Below are 23,478 nucleotides of genomic sequence, written 5' to 3'. Positions count from 1 at the left end.
TTTTCCTGCATGGAGAGAACAACCGAGCGCATTTAGAAGAAAAAGCCGTAGATTCCGGCTACATTCAGCTTTCCTACATGAAGAGAACAATCGAGCACATTTAGAAGGAAAAGCTGTAGATTCCGGCTACAGGCGGCTTTCCCACATGAAGAGAACAACCGAGCGCATTTAGAAGGAAAAGTCGTAGATTCCGGCTACATTCAGCTTTCCTACATGAAGAGAAAAATCGAGCACATTTAGAAGGAAAAGCTGTAGATTCCGGCTACATGCGGCTTTCCCACATGAAGAGAACAACCGAGCGCATTTAGAAGAAAAAGCCGTAGATTCCGGCTACATTCAGCTTTCCTACACGAAGAGAACAATCGAGCACATTTAGAAGGAAAAGCTGTAGATTCCGGCTACAGGCGGCTTTCCCACATGAAGAGAACAACCGAGCGCATTTAGAAGGAAAAGTCGTAGATTCCGGCTACATTCAGCTTTCCTACATAAAGAGAACAATCGAGCACATTTAGAAGGAAAAGCTGTAGATTCCAGCTACAGGCGGCTTTCCCACATGAAGAGAACAACCGAGCGCATTTAGAAGGAAAAGTCGTAGATTCCGGCTACATTCAGCTTTCCTACATGAAGAGAACAATCGAGCACATTTAGAAGGAAAAGCTGTAGATTCCGGCTACAGGCGGCTTTCCCACATGAAGAGAACAACCGAGCGCATTTAGAAGGAAAAGTTGTAGATTCCGGCTACATTCAGCTTTCCTACATGAAGAGAACGATAGAGCGCATTTAGAAGGAAAAACTGTAGATTCTGGCTACAGGCGGTCCTCCAGTCGCTGCTCCTCCCACGGTAGAAGAACTGCTATCTGTGTTGTGGTGCAGATTTTCTGTACTCCATTGGAGCCAGGTCAGCATAAATGGTGCGTATGTACGCCTTGTCTTTGAACGTATACTTCATATAGATTTTCTAGATATTGCTACGTTCTCAATTCTTTTTCACGTAAGTTTATTTCCAACCAGAAAGGAAATTTAGATCTTTCACAAGAATAGACTGCGTAATGTTCGTATACAACTAGATAAAATTAATTAAAGTACATATCCATGATTATCTGTATTCTGCAGGTGTTGTATGAAGTTCTTGGTTCAACTAGATAAAGTTTATCAAAGTACATATACAATTTTTATCTGTATTCTGCAGGTGTTGTGTGGAGTTCTTGGTTCAAATAGATAAAGTTTATCAAAGTACATATACAATTTTATCTGTATTCTGCAGGTGTTGTGTGGAGTTCTTGGTTCAAATAGATAAAGTTTATCAAAGTACATATACAATTTTATCTGTATTCTGCAGGTGTTGTGTCTAGTTCTTGGTTCAACTAGGTAAAGTTTATCAAAGTACATACCCATGATTATCTGTATCCTGTAGGTGTCAATGGAAGATACACACTATTTCTCTTTATTTGCGTTTATACAGATTGGTCCTGACTAAGCACCAAACTTGTGGGTAGCCTGGTACAGAAAATCTTGTGTATGACACAGAATCCTGCTAAATTTCCCTTTTCCTGTTTTTCTAGTCTAAAAGATAGTTTTTTTTATCTCTCCGTGTGGTTCGACCTTAGGACATGTTAGTCTGTGGTAACAATGCTGTGTGTTTATAAGTTTTTATCCAGAATTTCCATTTCCTCCTATTTTGATTTCATTGATTCCTGCACAACCATTTACCTCCATTTTTCATTCTCCTCTGCTATCTAAAGGACATGAGACTGGAAAAGTTAAAGTAAGAATTTCGCTTAATTAAAACAGAGTAAATAAGTTAGTTGCAAAACCAATGGCAATTCTGCATGCAGACGTTCGCAATTTAAGCATCAGAATTCAAATCTTAGCAATAGCCTAATAATAATAATAAGAGCGCGTGACTTTGGTACGTGCTGGTTTATATCCCACTTTAAATAGCAGGCCTTACTCTATACGGTATACCCATTGGCGTATCCAGCATATTTTGCTAGGGAAATGAATGGGTCTTACATCTGACAACTGAAAGAACTCAACCTGTGGTCCAACGATATTCTGCGGAACGAGGGGGGGGGTAGCTGTCTCCTGTCTGATACTGACAAAGACGTAACTACAAACCAATCAACTAATTAATCCATTATTATTATTATTATTATTATTATTATTATTATTATTATTATTATTATTATTATTATTATTATTATTATTATTATTATTATTGGCGTAGATAGTGTCTATGGTCGGTCGAGTGGTCTAAAGTGTTAGGCTACCGATCCCAAGAGCTGTCTGCCTCAGATTCGAATCCCTGTCAGGACATATCCTTTCCCCATTTATTCATTACCGGTATCATCTAAACGGCGTGACAAACATCTTGGCATTTGAAGGTGGCGCTCGAAGTTCCCTTTAAAAGCTGCTAGCAAATGAGAGACCAGCGGTATTGCCACGTTTATTTTGTACACATCCCACGTCTATCCCCTATCACCTGATCGCACTGTAGTTTGTCTGCTTAGCCATAGCTACACCCCTTTACCACTTGGCAACGTTGCGCCAGAGCTTCTGTTTTATTCGTTTAGCTGAAATGCCAAGATGTTTGTCACAGGCTTTAGTCTGAATAGAAAAGCCGTAGAACGTAAATCTTACTACTACTACTACTACTACTACTACTACTACTACTACTACTACTACTACTACTACTACTATTACTACTACTACTACTACTACTACTACTAATAATAATAATAATAATAATAATAATAATAATAATAATAATAAGAAGAAGAAGAAGAAGAAGAAGACCAACCCCCCATTGCACTAGAATACCGTTTCTCGTGAGTAAGAAAAGTAGTGTCGGGCGTGGTCAAGGAAAGATGGGTAATCCTTCATACGAGATGGCATTTACATTGCAGCGTGCACCGAACGTCATGAAGACAATTCGGGAGTTTCTTGAAAGAAAGGAGTAGCAAATTTCGGTCCAAAAATCCAGCGTTAACAGCGACGGGAGCCAGGATGTTGCGCCAGGAGTTTAGTTTTTGATAATAATAATAATAATAACGAATTATATATATATGTATGTATGTATATAAAAGAAATCGAAAATTTTGAGAATAAATATAGATAATCTACTATATATTTCACGTAAATCTAAAAGAGAAAAGAAATCAAAAAACTAGTCAAAACGTTACAATTTAATCTGATCATAAATATTTCATAATGCTGCATTCTTAAACAAATGCTTTCATATATCTATCTGTGAAGGCTTAGAATGTCTAGGGCTTCTAAAATATCGAGACCACATTTAAACAAAACAAACATTAAAAGACATAAGACAGCGTGGAATTACAAAAATATTTTTTTAAAAAAATCTGAACGCCAGCATTATTTAACTAGAGTCCTTTACACATACATACACACTTATATATATATATACGAGGGGAGGTAGGATAGTATGTATTTTGTGTCTTTAGAAGCGAGTGCGAAATCTCTTCTCACAATTATTGTACTTATTTTTTATCCGAAAAGCATTTATTACGGGAAGATTACAAAGGAAGGAAACAGAAATGCAGGAGGGAGGGTATATAATACGCAAAAGGCAGGGGTGTGCTCAGGTGGTCATGTCTGGGTGACCCATTGCATAGTCTACAACTAAACCCTCTTTCAGACCACTTGGAGAAAAATTCCCTACTCTTTTTTTTTTTTTTAATAAATATGAATGGAGGTATGAAAAATGTTTTCTGAAATAAGCAAACGAGGATTCTCTTGCATATTCCGTTGTTTTTTTTTAATTCTTCTTGGTATTCCTTTTGTGTTATGTTTTATTTATTGATATGCCCCATCTCCACTCGTTCATCCAACACGAAAATTTAGAAGGCTTACACAATTGTTTTCGCACTCTTAAAGAGCGCTGCTACAAATTTACCCTCTTTATAAGTAAATGGGCTCAAAAAAAAAGATATATATATTTCTATGGATTTTCTTTCTACCCTCCGAAAAAAAAAATAAAAACAATAAATAATATCTGTATTCTCATTTGCGAAAAGGATTCAAAACTTTAATTTATACCCATATTAATTTCTAACGTTTATATACAGTAAAGTAAGTATTCTCTCTTCTGGCAGGTCTTGGAGCTATTGAGGTTTTTTTTTTAACTTTACGTTTGGTTCCACGTTTTTCCGATCTTCAAATTTCTATTTTAACTGCCAACATTTTCTTCTATTTTTCAATTCATTGATCAGTTGGGCTCTTCTTCTTCCTATTCCTCGCTCTCCTTCCATCTTTCCTTCTATTGTGGTGGTGAAGAAGACAATTTCGTTGCAAGATATGTCCAATCCAATTGGCCTTTCTAAGAAAGGATGGTTGCTAAAAGCGTCCTCTTCTCTCCTATCCGTTTTAAAGCATCATCATTTGTTGCACACTCTGTCCATTTTATGTTCTCCATCTTCCTCCAACATCATAATTCGAAACTCTCTAAATATTTCTTCTCTAACTTTCGTACTATCAAAGTCTCTGAACCATACAGTCCAATACTCCATATATATAGCATTTGACCAATTTCTTTCTTAGTCCAATATTATGACTGCTGATTAACAGTGATCTTTTCTTGTTGAATGCTTCTTTGGCTACGGCAATTCTTCACCTCATCTTTTCGGATGATTAAGAGTCTCCATCCCGGCGAAATTAAAATACCGCTAATTTTACAGTAATTATGTGATATCTTCAAATAGATAAAAGATAATTGAAATATGGAACAAGAGCGCCCTAGACAATATTATTTTGCGTGAGGTACCGTTATCACAAGTCACCTAGCGGTTTTCCGTTTTCAGCTGTTTAGAAACGCGAAAATAAATGCCGATTTTCAAAATGGCTCGAAATCGAAAGCAGATAAGTGAGTCGTGATAACGGTTTCTCATGTACAATAATATTGTCTAGGGCGATCTTGTTCCACATTTCGATTATCTTTTATCCATTTAAAGATATCACATAATTACTGTAAAATTAGCGGTATTTTAATTTCGCCGGAATGAAGACTCTTAAGTCATGTGACTGATGATGGAAGACTTGATGGAATGAGAATGAGGGAGGAAAACAGGCATACCCTGAGAAAAATCCACTGACACGACGTTGTCCTCTACAAACTTACTTGACCTGGGGATCGAACGAAGGACCCTCACGCAAGCGCTCTACTACTGAGCTACCGTGGCCCTTGAAAATGAATTGGTAATTTACATGTGAAGTACCAATGTAAATTTTATAATACTTAGATTAAATTTTATAATACTTCACATGTAAATTTTATAATACTTAGATTAAATTTAACTATTATTCTAAATATTAAAATTAGTTTATTACAAAATGTAATCATCATGAAGTAACGGATATTTAAAATACATTTAAAACTATAAAATCATGTTTTTTGCAGTAAAATTCCTGTTCATTTGTAAGAAAATAAACAAAAGTGATTTCCCATATAAAAGAATGGGTTAAAAATTAAATTAGGCGAGATATTCAACACCAGGGACGGATCTAGAAAGTAAAAACTGGGGGAGCAGCTAGAACCCAGAATATGATAAGTATATCGAATTTACTGTAAACTTCCAAAAATATAAATAATAGCTTAAGTTATTTTTCTCACTCAAAAAACTGAGGGGCCTAGGTCACCCCCGGCCCCGGGCTAGATCGTCAACACCTTAAATCTACAAATCGAACCACACAAGAGCTCCTGCGTGGCTAAGTGGTTAGTACACAGGCTTTTGGCATGGGAGACCGAGTTTCGATTCCCGGCTGAAGCTCATGTGGTTTGGATTTCACGTTAATCAGTAAGTCACACCTCATATAGCCTCGCTGCTGAACGGGACGTTAAACTCAAAATGAACTCAATTCAAAACCACATGAGTTCTCATCAATAATCGAATCCAGGTCTTTCGTTACAGAAGGTGAGAACACTAGCCACGAAACAGTTTTGAGATATTTTTAAGGATTATGAACCGCTCCAAACCACTTGGCCCAACGGCCCGATTTGTGGGCCTGAGTAGTTCCACGACATCTGTTAGCGACTGGTAGAACTACGTCAAATCAATTTAAACCACATAAGTTCCCATCAATAATCGAATCCAGGTCTTTCGTACAGTAGGTGAGAACACTAGCCACGAAACAGTTTTGAGATATTTTTAAGGATTATGAACCGCTCCAAACCACTTGGCCCAACGGCCCGATTTGTGGGCCTGAGTAGTTCCACGACATCTGTTAGCGACTGGTAGAACTACGTCAAATCAATTTAAACCACATAAGTTCCCATCAATAATCGAATCCAGGTCTTTCGTACAGTAGGTGAGAACACTAGCCACGAAACAGTTTTGAGATATTTTTAAGGATTATGAACCGCTCCAAACCACTTGGCCCAACGGCCCGATTTGTGGGCCTGAGTAGTTCCACGACATCTGTTAGCGACTGGTAGAACTACGTCAAGTCTACAAACGAACACGTGGTCCGCGGGCCGCGTATCGGGAGCTTTCTAGACCTAGTGGCTGTCACGTGTTTTATTCACGTGGCTCCCAGTTTGCCTCACGACGCTGGGTAGACACCGAAAATTGGGGAAGCACCGGGTGGGAATCGAACCTGGGGTCACGCTGATATGAATGCAACACTCTAACCACTAGACTACTGTGTCCCACGGATTATGAATAGTTGCAAAAAAAATCAAACCTCGTGTTGTAATCTATTTTTTCCTCTCTGTCCTTAATCAACTGTGAAAATGAAGAGTTATATTCGTTTGAATGATTTATCATGAGAAGAGCTTCCCCACTCCATCAGTTAACTCGTTAAGAATATCTCTCTTCGTCTTTTTTGTTTTGCGTGGATCATATTTCTCGTCTAAAAAGAAGATGCTTTTTAATTCTTCATTGCTGGATAGATAAAAATCTCCAGAGAAGCAACCAGATGCATTGTCTCTCTCTCTCTCCTTGAGATGACTTCATTAGAAGCTCTTTTGCTTTTAGACCAAGATGAAGCATCCTCTGAATTACGTTTGAGGCTCTCTCTTTGGCTTTTTGAGACCGACGTCCGCGTAATCCAGTACTTAACATCCCTTGATTCAACAATGACATGGAGAAGATATAGCGGAGAGAGAAGAAGACACTTTGTCTTCGTTAACAAATGTAGCTTAACAATGTTGCCACCTGCCCGGATTGTTGTTATGTTCATAAGATATATACCGCTTTTGTAACTCTTTTCAGTTTTGCGTCTAAGAACAACCTTATGTTCAATTGTCCTATCAAACAACGCTTCTAAAGAACTCTCTTTTGGCTCTATGGTTAGTGTACGCGGTTTCTGTATTCGATCTGAGTTCGATTCCGACTGGGACCTCATATAGTTCGGATCCTATATTAAGCTCTAGGTCAGGGACGGCGTTAAGGGTGGGCGAGGGTGGGCGACCGCCCACTCGATGGATGGCCTCGCCCACCCATCCGCCCACCCCAACAGAAGTAGAATAATGAAGGTGACCAGTGCCGGATTTAGGTTTGATGGGGCCCTAAGCTACTTAAGATAATGAGGCCATTTGTATTTCTAGCTTTCTTTTCCAGCTACAAAATGTCGCCTTTTTTATTTGAATATATGCTATATGGTAATTTATGGACCTAATACTGTACATATCTAAGTACGTTTTCGCATATATTTCATTATCTTAACTTACTGTTTTGAATACATTACAGAAAAACTGTAAAATTTGTAAAATTAGCGGTAGTTTGATTTGATCCCAATAAAGCCCCTTGCCGATCTTCTCTGTTTTCTTTTTGCACCAACTATGATGAACGCTGCACGCCATGCTTCTACAATATGTGGAGGCCGCATCATTTCTCATTTCAAGTTGTTTCTATTCAGTTGGGTAAAGTTTGAAACGTTTCCAGGGATCCGATGTAAGTAAATACAACCTGAATATCATCCAGGGTTGATAATTACTGCCTGAAGCTCAACTAATCGTGTGAGCTTTTTCCAGGTCAGGTTACTAGAGTAACTTAAAATGGAATGCAACTCTCGAAGATTACACAAGGTGTAATACGACACAAATTCGCTGGAAGCAGAGGCGAATCTAGAAGGTTTAATCTGGAGGAGGGCAACTAAAACCCAGATTATGATAGATATATCGTGAGTTTACTATAAACTTTCAAAAGTATATAAGTAATGGCTTCAAATATTTCTGTCACTCAAAAAACTGAGGGCTTAGACCTCTCCGGCCCCTGGTTAGATACGTCTCTGGCTGAAAAACCTGTTGCAATAAAATTATTATAAGTCCTATAAATGTAGGTAGCATCTTTTTACTGCGACGTGAAAAGATGTTGGTACCTTCCCTTGCTATGTAGTAACTAGTGCCGATAACCTAATGCATTCAGTCTGCTGCATACTAACTTACACAACGTAAATTCGGGCAGTTCTGAACGTAATAATACATAAAATACTGTTAATATATACAAACGAACGACTCATATGCCTATAACGAATGGATGAAATCACTATGATTCGTGCTCCTATTCTTTCCTTTAGTCAGGGGCGGATCCATTCTGAATGTTTGGGGAGGCAGTCGCTCGAAGTCAATAGGTTTTATTTTACGTTTATAATACAAAGGTGAAAATTCTTAGGGTAGGTTTTATTTTTAAAATAAAAAATATTCAATTCTGGGGGGCGATCGCCCCCTGGATCCGCCCCTGCCTTTAGTGATCCATTATTGCACTCTATAGATCACTATATGAGCTCCTCCGTGGCTAAGCGGTTGGCGTACGCACCTTTGGAGTGGGAGACCCGGGTTCGATCCTCGGAGAGAGCTCATGTGGTTCGGATTCCACGTTAATCAGTAGGTTCCGCCTCATATAGCCTCGCTGCTGGAAGGGACATTAAATTCAAAATCAACTCAACTCTATAGATCACTTTGAAAATCAGTGCCAAGTTCTGAAAGTTATGAAAATATTTCTGCACACTACTTTTCATACTTACGTACAGCGAAATATCTATAATTTCGCGATATAAAGATTATTGCCGCTTAGGGCTGTAATTCCAATATATTTTACTATTATTTCGCCAGCTTGTCGCTTCATGTCTTCTTCTTATGCATCCACTGTTACCAGACTCAATTTCTTGTCGAATTCAAAATAGTACGTGAAAGGGTAGTACTAGAGTTCTATCCGCATACAAGATACTGTATCAGTTATGCTGTGAAGTCCTATTAAAATAGTTAAGTGTAATGGCTGTAAAACAGGGTCCCGATTACAAATGGGGCTCTGAAACAAGATCCCCATTACAAGTGGAGCTGGGAAACGAGGGCTCATTATAAGCGGGGCTGGACAACAGAAATCCCATTGCAGGCGGTTTGGAAAACAGTGCCCTATTACTTGCTTCTCGAGAGCTTAATACATAATAGTACAGAACACCGTTGTTGTATGTGCGTTTTATCTTGCTTGCTTTTTCATATTATTTGGAAATGACATTACAGCCATTTTTCTTTAAATTTTTTTTGGGCCCCCAAGCTTATACATAAATCTGGCACTGAAGGTGACATCCTGTACTTCAAAAGCAATAGGTATTACTGTCGATTGAAATGTAATAGGTTCTAGGACTCTGTTTAACTCTGCAATGAACAATGATTTTAAGACATATACTTGTAGTAATATAATAATGACTAAAGTCGTGATAATTGAATTAAAGTTTAACACACACATACGCAATCGTGCTATTGAAACGCCAGTGTTTGTGTGTGCTGCACTGAAAAAAAAAAAAAAAAGGAAGTACATTTTAAAAAGCCGACTAAATAATGGACAGGTGGCCAGTATTGTCTATTGTCTCATTTCAGAAAGAGAGGGAGGGGAATAGTGCTTCGTGTCGGCGCGATAGCTTCTTGTAAAAGGGTTGCAACTTGCAATTGTTTACAGCAATGTACCAATTACCACATGTCGTATCCGTGTGGCATTAAACAGATTAAAAAAAAAAAAAAAAAAAAAAAAAACTTATTACAGCATTGTTGAGTTGATCTCTGTTGCGTTCAGAAGTCTCAGTGGTCGATGCTTGTTCCGCTAATATGTCGAAAAAATTTATCAGCGATCTCTTCTCAGGCTCAGTGTCTTCCTTGTGTTCAAAGAAACGCGATTTTCAATCCGTTGACGTTAGTGATAATCCTTCTTCAATAGAGAAAAAGGCAAAAATACAAATACATGTGACAACCAGGATTCTCAATTTGAAGTGTTCGATTCAGGCCTGTATCCAAGGGGGGTCTAGGGGGGGCCGGGCCCCCCTAAATTTTTGCTGGCCCCCTAAAAGTTTTACAGTAGGCTTGCAAAAGATCTATAATATGGTGATGAACTATCATATGGTTGGATCGGGCCCCTCCTAACTTCAGCCCCCCCCCTACATTTTTGGGCTGGCTACGGGCCTAATTCGATTACGAAGAAAGTGAAAATGAACTAGATGCTGGAGAGAGCGAAGACGACAGTATTGCTTCTGAATATACTGATTTATATTTTTTGTCTCTTGCTTTCTTGTAATAAGTCCTTCAAAGATAAAAATGTTTGCAGTAGCCTATTTTATCCTTGGTTTACTTTACCTACTTGTTGTGTATTTTATGCTATTAACGAAAAGTAGAGTATTATCTGTTAGTCTGTGTTGTTGGAACCTTCTTTTATTTCTATGCATTCATGTGCATTCTTGGAGGGAGAGGAGTTAAAGCTGTCGTGAACTTCATCGACTACACAGTACACACCGTTATTATTGCTATTAAAAAAAAAAAAAAAAACTGGAAGTAGTACACACCGTTATTATTGCTATTTAAAAAAAAAAAAAAAACTGGAAGTAGAGGTAGTGTGTCTGCCACGCGGAATTCTGTAGGTCGAGCATATAGCCCATCCTAAGTCCTGCATTTCTCCAGTCCCACCAGGCGAATGCCCGAATTCTACCTTCTATAAGGCCAAGACAGCTGTTTTCCCCATCCTTGTTCCTCCCCTATTTCGGTCTGAGCCTTAGCTAACTAAAGACTATAAAAATTGAAACTTAATTATTGTGAAAAAAATGTTTTCATTGCCCAGTTCTCATTTTCATTGTCCGCCCACCCAGGAACTAGGCCCGCCTCTTTCCGCCCACCCCATCAAGCGTTCCTTGTGCCGTCCCTGCTCTAGGTTCATGTCTCATATAACGGTTCTGAACTGGATACTAATCTGCAAATCCATCAAGCAACACTTCTAAGTTTTCAAGTAAAATTACAACAAATTACTGGCAAAATTACTGTCAATGAAACTGTTAAACTAGAACTACTATACATGCACATAAGGAAAGAGCAGAATATTTATTTTTAAGATGGAGAGATTTCATTGCTTTAGTTTTTGATCTTTTTTGAAGTTGAAACAATACAGTAACTTAAACCAGAAAGGATATGCGCCCTATAGCCCTATTTACTGAAAATTACATTTTACGGAATCCCACAGAAATAGGAATAGATACGATATTGTTAAGCAGAAATCCCCATAGGAAAGCAACGGATATGATATTGTTCAAAGAAATAGAAACCCCTATAAAAAAAGAAAGAAAGAAAGAAAGAAACGGATATGGTATTGTTCAAAGAAACAGAAAACCCACAGAAAAAGAAACGGTTATTGTTTACCTCAAATTCATATGACCTAAATGTGAACTAGGGAATCTTCATAGTATATTAGGAAGGACTGTATTTTATTTATTTGTTTACACATAAATCTGGACATTACAGGATTCTATGGCCGTAAGTCCGTCACATATGGGAGGTGACGTCTCTTGGCGAGCACACTATTCGGAAAAGGGGTAGGGGTAGGAAGAAACGGCAAAGAAAGGATCAGCCTGGAATCTGTATTGTAGGTGCCATCCCAGAATTTACCTGATGTTAATGACGAAATCCGAAGAGAAACCTCACACAGGATGGCTGGCCAGTTTTCAAAAGATGTTACACCGTTTCGACCGAATGCAACCATAAGGAATCGAACCCAAGACAACTCGCACCAACGGCGACAGCGTTAGCGACTACGCTGTGCGGGCCTACAGCAAGTGCTTCAACAATGCACTGGTTCCTCCCTGCAGGATATTATCCTTTTTTTTTTATCAATTGTGTTCCATTTTTCGAAAAACAAACAATTATTCGATACATTATTCAATGGAGCTAATGAATAAATGGTGAATCTGGGTACAACAATGGTCTCACCAAAATAGACTCACAATATAAATAAAAGGCAAAATGAAATATACATCTCAACTCCTACTTCTAATTAAAAAAAAATGTTCCATAAACAACACAACTTTCAAACTGCCCGCCATTTTAGTTCTAGGAAGTTGGCAACACTGAGCGTTACGATTTTCTTTTGTTGTCTCTGTGATTAGTAAGTCACGAAACACCGAATTGCGCATGGTTCTCATGTGATTTCTATACGGGTAGAATGGAACACTTCACGACGGACCAGTGTGTTCACATAGTGAAAACAAATGTGTTGAGTTTGCAGAGACTGTTCACATCTTCGCACAATCTGTGAAATGTTTGGTCAAGGTAATGCGCTCTATGGCTACTAATGACAAAGATAACAGATGGAAATCGTGTTACGTTCAATGTTGCCAACTTACTAGAACAGAAATGGCGGGCATTTCAAAAGTTTGCGTGCTTTATGGGTCACCCTATACAAATCTACAGTGCAGCATATTGTATGAGAGTTAGATTGTACTAATTGCTAAATATAAACTCTGTAAAATACTTTGCAGAAGAGAATGGAAAACTTGAAGCCTCTATTTCTTACTATTAAATTATTATTGGATAAACTACGAGCGCAAGAAAATGAAATTTTAAAGTTTTACGTACAACGATTATGCTGGCTAGGCTAAAGGAGACAGTGATGATGAGATATGAGTGAAAATGGTGGAATGAAGAAAGTGAAAGGAAACGGGAGAATCTCGAGAAAACACACGCACACAGTGTTTGTCAACTACAAAGTTCACTTGGCGCGAACTGGAATCGAACCAAGGAACCCATGCACCAGAGGTGAAAGCTCTATCACTGAGCCACCGCAGCCCCTACAATTATTCGATTAACCTATGATCGAATAATCGGAGGCCAGTAAACCGATCACTTGTACTTATTCGGCAACACTGAATTTTTTGAATATGCGTCGACAGACTTCATTTACGCACCTTGACACAAACCTATTAATAACGCAATCAGATGCCACCGAAACAAAAGACATTAACAGGAAAAAAAAAAAAAAAGAGAATAATTGTTCTGACATGTATCGACAACCTTTATCGGATAACACATGTGCTCACATACGTGGATGAGATCCTGTCCCTGTAAAATATGATGGGTGTGAGCTCATTTCGTGTGATAAATATATGTATGAATGCATTGTCTTATTAATGTTTCATTTTCTTCCGTATATTTTTTTTATATGCGACATCCAGTCTTGTGTATATGTTAGATGTTATTAAGTTAGCGATTTATCAAAAGCTTTTGACAATCATTCACTCTGCACTTGTCAAACGGTTAACTTAAAAGGAACCCGTTTGTATTTTCTAACTGGTGGAAGAAAAACAATGTTTCGCTTTTTTTAAGAAGTGTATTTGAAACAGAGAAGGGAGCACTGTTGACTAAACTTCTGCAAGACAGCTATCAAGTCTATTGGTGCATTTACGCATTAGAGATGGAACCCATTTTCACACTCAGCACATAGACATCATTAAACCCATCCAAAGAGATTCGCTACATGTGCATCGTATTTAAAAATATAAATGTGTTCGATGAATAATATCAACATAATGCTTAAACGTTCCAAAATTAAGCTTACACGTAACTATTATACAAATAAAAATGAAATCTTTGAGTTTAATGTCCCATGATTATGCCCTTTAGGCTAAGGGAAAGGGGTGATTAAGGCAAATGAATGATGATATAAGAATTGGTGGAATGAAATGTGGGAAGAGACGGGAGTAATCCGAGAAAACAGACGGAAACAATGGTGTCCAGCACAAACTTGATTGATCGGGGAACGAACTAGGGATCCCACGCACTAGAGATAAGCCTACCATTGAGCCACCGTGCCGCCTCTCCTATTATACAAACGAATAGAATAAATACTTTTACTAATAATAAACAGTTCGCCTAAGTGAATCTTTCAACATATTTCAAATTGTGTCGTGTGTATTAATACATTTACTGGATTATTATTATTATTATTAATAATAATAATAATATTAATATTATTATTATTGTGTAGGACCTGGGACTAACCAGGATTTTATTTTTCATTTTAGATATGGGCCTGGAAATGTTTGTTCCATTTTCCTCGATCTTCAGCTTCTTCTTTTAACTCCTAATATTTTTCCCTATCTTTCAAATCATCGTTCAGTTGTGTCCTTCTTCTTCCTATTCCTCGCTTCCCTTCCATCTTTCCTTCTATGGCGATATGAAGAAGACAATTTCTTGGCAAGATGTGACCAATCCAATTGGCCTATTTACGAAGGATGGTGGCTAGAAGTGTCCTCTTCTTTCTTATCCATTTTAAAACATCTTTATTTGTTGCTCTCTCTATTTTATCTTCTCCATCTTCCTCGAACACATTTCGAAGCTCTCTAAATATTTCTTTTCTAACTTTCGTAATGTCCAAGTCTCTGAACCATACAGTCCAATGCTCCATATACTGTATAGCACTTGACCAACTTCTTCTTAAGTCCAATATTGAGCCTGCTAATTAAGAGTGATCTTTTCTTGTTGAATGCTTCTTTAGTTATGGCAATTCTTGATCTGATCTCTTTGGTGCAGTAAGTGTCTCTCGTCAAAATACTTCCCAGATACTTGAAATTATCGACCTCTTCAAGTTCTCTTTGTTCTACTCTGAACCTTAAGGGAGTGTTTCCACGGGATATTCTCATGATTTTCGACTTTTCGATGTTAATTTCCATTCTATGCAGTTTTCCAGTGTCAACTATTTTGTCGAATCATCTCCTGTAGTCCTCCTTCGGTTTTAGCTATTATAATAGTATCATCTGTATACCTGATCTTGTTAATGATCTGCCCTCCACTCTTGAATTCTCCAATTTCCATCAATGTTTCCTTTATTAAATATTTACTGTAAATGTTGAATAATTGGGGCGGCAAACTACATCCTTATCTGACTCCTCTTCCAGTCTCCACACTATTGGTTTCTCTTTCTTTCAAGCACAACTTCACTCGTTATCCTATGTACAGGTTTTGAATGAGTCATCGATCTCTCCAGTTGACATCGATTCCTTAAGTATTTTCAGAAGTTTCGTCTAATTGACTCGGTCGAAAACTTTTCGCCAATCGATGAAGCACAAACACAACTCTTCCTTTACATCAAGAATTCTTTCTGATATAATTCTCATCAATCCATAATTTAATACTTCTTTGGTTTTTATTGAAATACTTTTCAGTTTTTACTTTCTTAATTTTAATTAGACTATTTCAGTGATTGTTTTGTTTATTTTTTTAAATTGCACTCCAATTCTTATTTTATATTTAAATTTTCTTTATATGCTTTTAGTTTATACTTAGTATACTTCGCAGACAGTTAAAACAGTAAAATAGAAAAACGGTTGTTTTAGGCATATCGGCCTACCGTACCAGAAGCAATCAAGAGCGAAATAAAGGATTTACGTTGAAGCGTGCCAATTAAGCTATGTACACTCATGTCCAAAATGATTGTCGCATGTCTATAAATATGTTATTGTAGGAATATAATTTGATAACGAATTCGCCCACTATTTCTTATAATGTTAGTATGTGTATAATCGGCAAATACATGTATGTGGCCAAATTTATGTCAAGAGAGCAGTAAATAAGAACAATAAAACGCAAATAAGACTTTCTTCTCCATTTAGCAACATTTTGTTTTACTCATCCTAATTTTCGTATTTATAATTCTTTTCCTATGAAATTTATCACAAATATACATTTCCCGATTATACACATAGTATCAGTATTAGAAGTACCCTGCAAAATCATTATCAAATTATATTCTTACAAGAAGACAGTTACAGATATGCGACAATCATTTTCGACAGTGTACATCATGATTAAAAACTAAAATGCATTTAGATGTTGCATGCACTTAATATCAACTTGGTATAACGAAACTAAAACTTTCACATTGTTAATTGTTACAAAGCAAGAAAAAAATGCTATTGTACCATTGAGTAACTTTCCACTGCGATTAATAACAATAAAAATATTATTATTATAAATAACAAATTTGCTACAATATTTTGATTACAAAAATGACACTTTTAAAATTTTATTTATTTGTTTGTTTACTTGAGTAAATTATTCGAACAATTTTCGTTTCTTCTTAATAATTATCATATATAATCGAATATAAGATGTATCTCTTTTTAGGACATTATTTTGGAGATAAAAAAATATTGCACTTATAATTTAACGTACTATGCTGAATTAAATGTGTTATAACGTCCATGCAATTTGTGTCTGAAATATGTTTAGCTGCAAAAATTAAAATATATTTAAATAGAAACAAAAATAATAGGCAAAGAACAATGTGGTTATCTTGTACACAGCCCATAACCACCTTACTACACCACGAAACACACTATTTTTTATAATAAAGATTTGCTTAAAATGAAAACGAACTTCTTATAATAAAAGATTTGCTTAAAATGAAGAACGAATTCGTTACAGTAAAGATTTGCTTAAAATGAAGAACGAATTTCTTATAATGAAGGATTTGCTTTACATGAAAAACGAATGTATTATAATTAATAATAGTTTGCTTAAAATGAAGAGCGAATTTATTATAATAAAGATTTGCTTAAACTGAAAAACGAATTTCTTATATTAAAGATGTGCTTAAAATAAAGAACAAATTTCTTATAATTAATAAAGATTTGCTTAAAATGAAGAACGAATTTCTTATAATAAAAATTTGCTTAAAATGAAGAACGAATTTCTTATAGTAAAAATTTGCTTAAAATGAAGAACAAATTTCTTATAATAAAGATTTGCTTAAAATGAAAAACAAATTTTTAATAATAAATATGTTTAAAATGAAAAATGAATTTCTTATAGTAAAGATTTGTTTACAATGAAAAACGAATTTCTTATATTAAGATTTGCTTAAAATGAAGAAAGAATTTCTAATAATAAATATTTGCTTAAAATGAAAAACGAGTTTTTAAATATAAAGACTTGCTTAAAAAGAAAAACAATTTTTTGTACTAAAAATTTGCTTAGAATGATAAACGAAATTTTTATAATAAAGATTTGCTTAAAATGATGAACGAAATTGTTATAATAAAGATATGCTTAAAATGGAAAAAATTAATTTCTTATAATAAAGATTTGCTTAAAATGAAAAACTATTTTTTTTTCAATAAAGACGCTTAAAATAAAAACGAATTTCTTGTAATAAAGATTTGCTTAAAATGATACACGAAATTCTTATAATAAAGATATGCTTAAAATGAAAAAACGAATTTCTTATAATAAAAATTTTCTTAAAATGAAAAACTAATTTCTTAAAATAAAGATTTGCTTAAAATGAAAATAAAACGAATTTCTTATTATAAAGATTTGCTTAAAGTGAAAAAGGAATTCTTATAGTAAAGATTTGCATAAAATGTAAAACAAAACTCTTATAATAAGGATTTGCTTAAAATTAAAAAAACGAATTTCTTATAACAAAAATTTGCTGAAAATGAAGGATGATTTTTTTCTGCAATCAGAAAACATATTGCTATAGCTTTAATATCAATCTTTAAAGAAAAAATCATTTTTGAATTTTCAATCACTGGCTCTTTCCCTGTAGGAAATAACTTTTATGTACTTCAGAATATTTTCTTCAGAATTAAGATCATGAGGTTCGCAGAATGTCTGCTGTCATTAAAAAAAAAGAAACAAAGAAAAGAAAAAAGAAAGAAAAGGCCAGTTAAATTATTAGCTCCTGTTTCACACGGTGCAGTTTTGCTCCATCTGCCGATTAGTTTTTAATTCATTATAATTTTCACCTACTATATTCTTTTATTATTATTACTATTCACGGAAGCAATTTATAATACATCAGACAGGTAGAGTTAATTTTTTGTGAAATAACCAATAGCTCAAAATTATCCTCCCGTTCCAATCGAATTGCGATTTCATGAACCTCTTCTAACAAATCTACCCAATACAATAACTTCTTTAGTAAGGAGGGGGGATGAAGAGGAAATATTCTCCACACATCATTAATGGCTTTTATAAACCACATTACATTGGCACTTTTTTTGTGAGAACAAAAGGGGAAGTTCTTATAATACTATGACACAGGTGGTGCTGATCGCAGAGACATCTGGTGAATGCGTCTTCAAGTAACCACACTGTGAGAAAGATTTTGTCTTGTCTATGCGAGTCTCAGCAGGGTACAGTTTTTTTTTATAACTTTCTTCTTTCTGATACGTTTCTCTTCGCGGTATCCTTAAAGATGGGGAAGGGGGAGGGAAAAAGGTGGTCTGACGACCCTTGGTGATCGTTCTTATATTCTCTGTTGAAGCTGGCAGATCACTATAAATCTCTAAATGCTCCCTGCATGGTGATTCATTTCGCCATTCCCGCAGAGAAGGCTTAACCTTCAATCTATCTGTAGTCTTCAGTTTGATCTTACTTGCAGGAGAGCTCTAGTGGTGCGATCTGTTTTGATCTAAAGAGAATGTTCATTGAAGGAAGAAAAAAAAAGAATCACCAGCTTTATAGTTCATATTTCGCAATTTTATGAAGTCTGTATACCCAGTTCATAATTCACAACTTGTATTCAAATAATATAACATGAAAACAACTAAAAATTCATATGTCTCTTCCATGTTTATTGTTAATGAATGGTGACCCATTTTTGTAACCTATTAAAGCGTCTGTAAAAACCAATTTATCGAGGTACTTATTTATTGAAGAAAAGTTATGAAATTTTAAAAATCTACATAAATAAAAATAAAATTGATAACTCTTAAACCACTCGACCGATCTCGATCAAATTTTCAACACAGATGAGATTCATGCCTGGAATATATATGGATTCATGCCTGGAGAGGAAGGAGGGGAGATAAATATTTAAAAATGATAGAAAATGACCAAAGGCCGTTTAAATCCAAATTCAGGCCCACAACTTGGGGGAGGAGAGGGGGCGGTGGAAGATATATAAAAATGATCGAAAATGACCCATATGAGAGAGTGCTTCAGTAATAGTAGAAAGTAACTGGCTAACGTAACATATTACTATTTTTTTTCTAATTTTAACCCAGCGAAGAGGCTATTTGATTCTATTTACTAATTAATTTTCTAATTAATTACTAATTAAATCATTTCGATACTATTTTTAATATACTTTTAGAAATGAATACGTGACATGACTCTTCCTTTAAATTCTTTTGATATAATAAAACATTTTTACACAGATTCTATTCTATCATGTCTGTCGAAGTTTTAGAAGCATTCTTAAACATTATCAAACCAAATTGTAGTTTTATACTTACAAGTAATTTATATAAGTATACATATGTTTTCTCTTTGAAATACAGGCCACTGTTTAAACATAAAACCTACTATCCTTCTAGCACCTTCTAAAAATAACTTATGTGATAAGAAAACCAATAATAATAATAATAATAATAATAATAATAATAATAATAATAATAATAATAATAATAATAATAATAATAATAATAATAATAATAATAATAATAATAATTGTATAATGATACTCATCACCAATTACCTTCAACATACGGTTTCGGACTTTGAGACATATTTTCCTTTTCTTGTATCAATTTATATACCTTTCATACGAATTCTTAGTTACTGATAGTTTTAAATATTTCTTTCTTTTCTTTCTTTTTTTTTTTATTGTGCCATGGTATTCCTTTGTGGGAAGCAGCAACATCCAGAGAATTTCATAAATGAGTTCAAGCACTCAAACTCGTTGTTTCAAGACACCGCCATTTTTGTATACTTATGTTAGTGTCATAAATGTTTTTGTTTTTTTTTTCTTTTATCACGTTCGTCAAGAGGTGTTTAAAATCTGCAAACCTTACCTCTGCATACACCACTGATGAGAGTATACATATACTCTAATATTTTGTGAATGAATATATTAAAATTTATAATTTTTTAAATCCATTTGAAATCCAATTTCCATTTTTAAGCAGTTTGGCGTTAAGAACTCTAAAATGCAAATGACTATTAGTAGTTTAATAACTCTTGAACCACGAGACCGATCTCGATCAAATTTTCAACATAGATCAGGTATGGCCCTGGATGGTTCTCATCATTTCGCTTTGACAATACAACGTAGGGGAGGAGGGGCTGATATATATATATATACACAGTGGCGGATTCAGAATATGATCAAGGGAGGGGCTAAACCATAGTTTGCAGCTTTATCAAGTGTAAAACAGGATTGAAGTCAATTTTATCCAGTGTATACCTGAGGGTCAAGGGGGGGCTATGGCCGGGCTATAGCCCCTATAGCTCTCCTTGGATCCGCCCTTATCTATCTATCTATCTATCTATCTATCTATCTATCTATCTAATCGAAAATGACCAATAGTAGTGTCGAATAAATAGTTTTCGGTGTCGCTGAGATGAACAGTGATATTTCCAATGCTGTTTAAATTCAAATCCATTCCTTTATGTCCAAAATGAAACGTATTCTGCCCGTTCGAAGAACGGATATTCTGATAATATGATACTATTTACCTTGTCTCTCCGTACATATATCTGTCCGGGAGAAAAAAAAAATCTCCAGAAAAAGCTGATGCATCATTATTAGTTTTGGCCAGTATGAGGGTCAAAAATTAGGAAACGTGTTCGTTGATGGAGGTTATCCTTCCTCCGGAAGTGGTAGACATCAACCATTTCCGTTTTTAATTGATCACTACAGAACAAAAACGGTAATTGATAGCGACATTCTCATATCGGTTTCCTGCTATCGATTAACTGTTCCAAAAATACATATCATCGCAGTCCTTAACTTTCTACTAAAACCGGAAGTTATAGAAATTCATTACAACTTCTGTTTTCAATATTGATGTATATAGAGCAAAAGCGATAAGAAAAAGAAGAATACGTATCATCTTCTTTGTAAACCTTCTGTTTCAGTGAAACCAATTCCGATTTCAATAGAGGGTTAAAGGGGGAGATTAACTTAATTCTTGAGGCTGTGGCCATCGTAGCTCAGTGGTAGAGCGCTTATTAGGGATGCGCACGAGACGAGTCGAGACAGGATTTTCCTGACAAAATTCGAGCCAAGACACGCCTCTTCCCATAGAGAAATATACATTTTTCGAGTCGAGACATCACTTTTACAGCACCTTTTCGAGACGAGACAGCCACAAATGTTGTCTCGTGCGCATCCCTATCGCTTATCTCTGGTGTGTGGGGTTCCTATTTTAATTCCCAGCCAAATAAGTTTGTAGTGGGCAACATTGCGCCCGCGGGTTTTCACGGGGTACTCCCGTTTTCTTCAACATTCTCATTTCATCAATTTTTCCATCATCATTCGCTTGCCTTATACAGTAATAGTCCGTCTCCCTTAGCGGATATATCATACAGTTACATCATATATAACCGTCATATGGTGCACAGACTACACAAAGATTCTTTATTTTATAGAATAGCACAGGGCAAAAGGCAATGACGATATTTTGATTCTGCTACGATGAACTTTTTTCTCCCCTTCAGCCACAGAATCAGAATGTGCTACAAGAAGTACTAACTAAACCAACGCTCTGGAGAAGGCAACAGAATTACTGTTCCAAGCAACGTGTACAGGAGAAAGAAAAGAGGATGTCCAAAAACGCCCAAACAAACCAAATCGCCTCCTCTTCCACTTCTTTCCATGTTCTTTTACTTACTCTTCCAGTTCTTCTTCCTTCCTTTCTTTGCTGATTCGTCAAGCTCCACCCTTTACAATTCTTTCTGATGTCACGCATGGGATTCTGATGGATTATTCTTTCCGATTCTCATTGCAATTTCATGGAGCGAAATCTTTTGAATTTTTTTTTCAATCCCTTCTTCTTCTTTCTCAAGCCTTCCCTGCAAGAAGAAATGTAATGAATTATTATTGGCTGCTATTGTGTCCAATCCGGTAGGATTAACTCTTAAAATATACCTTTTGTACAAACACCTTTTCCGCAGTTACTTAACCTTGCATTTCTTATAAAAGGTATACTGTCCCCCCTAGGGGCTAAATTGAAAGCCTGGAAAAGAAACGAAACAGAAAGAACCTATACAATTAAAGCCTATTAATGGCTTGCTAATACGAACAGTTGACTATGTATCATGTATAGAAAGTTTTTTATTCTCTTTGACATATGAAATTAATGTGCTTAAGCCTTTGGTAAATAAATATATTTTAAAAGATGCAGAAATCGACGTGTTGCATAGTAAATTCACATGGAGGCTCCAGGCTCTTCCAGTTCCAGTATTTCTTAATCTTCATGACATGATACCATGCTCACTACAGTATGCGCATACATTTATGCACAATACAATCATGGAAGCAAACATGTTTTCAACGTACCAACTACCCGTATATCTAATATCACTGGCGTTTACTAATCCATGCTTGTGTACATTTTGCGTGGCATTATGTTCAAATATATATGTATTTTTTTAAATTCAAACTTTATTATGCATCAGTATCGTAACTCTCGCACCACGTGGGCTTTGCGGTGGACAAACACCATGTGTATGGCTTTTCTCGGGGTTCTCCTGTTCCCTTCTACTTTCTTCGTTCCACCATTACAGCCATTTCTCATCATCACTGTCTTCTTGAATATAACTGTGGGACGCAAAACTGAAATGTTTTCTTATAGAACCAGAAATGGTAAAAATACATTATTCCCTATTTCGGAATTAACCACCATAGACCAAGAACTGTAAAAATGAAACGAGATAAAAATATTTTATTTTAGCATGTCACTATTAGTACTTTTAGGCTAAGAGAGACAAATAATTATGACAAATGATTGATGATGAAAGAATTGGTAAAATGACAATGTGGGAGGAAACGGAAGTACCTCGAAAAAATCCACAGACACGATGTTGTCCACCACAAACTTACCCGGTCGAGGCTCGAACCAGGGACCCCAAGCTATACCGCTAAGTCACTGTGCCTCCCCACTAAAATCTGTAATAGATAGCGAGAATCATTTTTTTGTTTTTTTTTTTTAATATAGATTCAGTGTCCCAATCTGTCTTCTTATCACAATACTAAAACCTGAAGTAATCAAAACTTACAACCACTTCCGGCTACATATTGATTCAGGTAGAGCACAAACAGCAAGAGAGAGTGGAAAATGGTTACTCTGACATGGATTCATCGCACTTACTACAAGTTCCGCCTTTGATCTGCCTCTGTTGAAACCGGAAGTTATAGATAATCTCTTTCCGGCTTCAGTATCGAATCTCCAAAGTTTGGAAAACTTTTGTAGTTTCAAAGT

At 35.8% G+C, this 23,478-nt stretch overlaps 1 protein-coding gene and 1 long non-coding RNA gene across 3 annotated transcripts in view; one reads left to right on the top strand and one right to left on the bottom strand.

The window, feature by feature from the left end:
* Nucleotides 1-23,478, bottom strand: part of LOC145678867 (uncharacterized) — a 541,133-nt gene that overhangs the window by 164,216 nt on the left and 353,439 nt on the right. For both annotated transcript variants that reach the window (XR_014130459.1, XR_014130458.1), the window contains exon 3: nt 21,889-22,069. This is a non-coding gene — a long non-coding RNA (uncharacterized LOC145678867). The remainder of the gene's footprint in view (nt 1-21,888; nt 22,070-23,478) is intronic.
* The window catches only part of LOC145678863 (homeotic protein ultrabithorax-like), a 755,760-nt gene that overhangs the window by 643,481 nt on the left and 88,801 nt on the right, over nt 1-23,478 (top strand). The window lies entirely within an intron of this gene.

Source organism: Thermobia domestica, chromosome 2, assembly GCF_964235325.1.
Source record: "Thermobia domestica chromosome 2, izTheDome1.hap1.1, whole genome shotgun sequence".
NCBI classification, from domain to species: Eukaryota; Metazoa; Arthropoda; class Insecta; order Zygentoma; family Lepismatidae; genus Thermobia; species Thermobia domestica.
The sequence above is the reverse complement of the archived record's forward strand: the minus strand, read 5'-3'. Positions and strand labels throughout refer to the sequence as shown.